Source organism: Solanum pennellii, chromosome 9, assembly GCF_001406875.1.
Source record: "Solanum pennellii chromosome 9, SPENNV200".
NCBI lineage: Eukaryota > Viridiplantae > Streptophyta > Magnoliopsida > Solanales > Solanaceae > Solanum > Solanum pennellii.
Window position 1 is genome coordinate 57195656 of NC_028645.1, and position 271 is coordinate 57195926.

The following is a 271-nucleotide window of genomic DNA, read 5'->3' on the forward strand; positions in this document are numbered from 1 at the left end:
TGATAGTAAACTCTAAATAGCGAATGATATGTATTGGGTGATATTTTAAAGTCTTCAATATGCTTAATTGTGTGGTTGCATGATGTGATTTTGTAATTGTAATGGATTTGGAAAGATGAGGCTGTGAATCTTAAACCTTAAAATCTCCCTATTTATGATGATGCCTTGACATAAAGGAAGGCTTGATGAACTAAACTAATGAGATTAGGGGATCGGGTGTCACGAACCGACACGTAGTATTAGGGGATCGGGTTTCACGAACCGACACGTA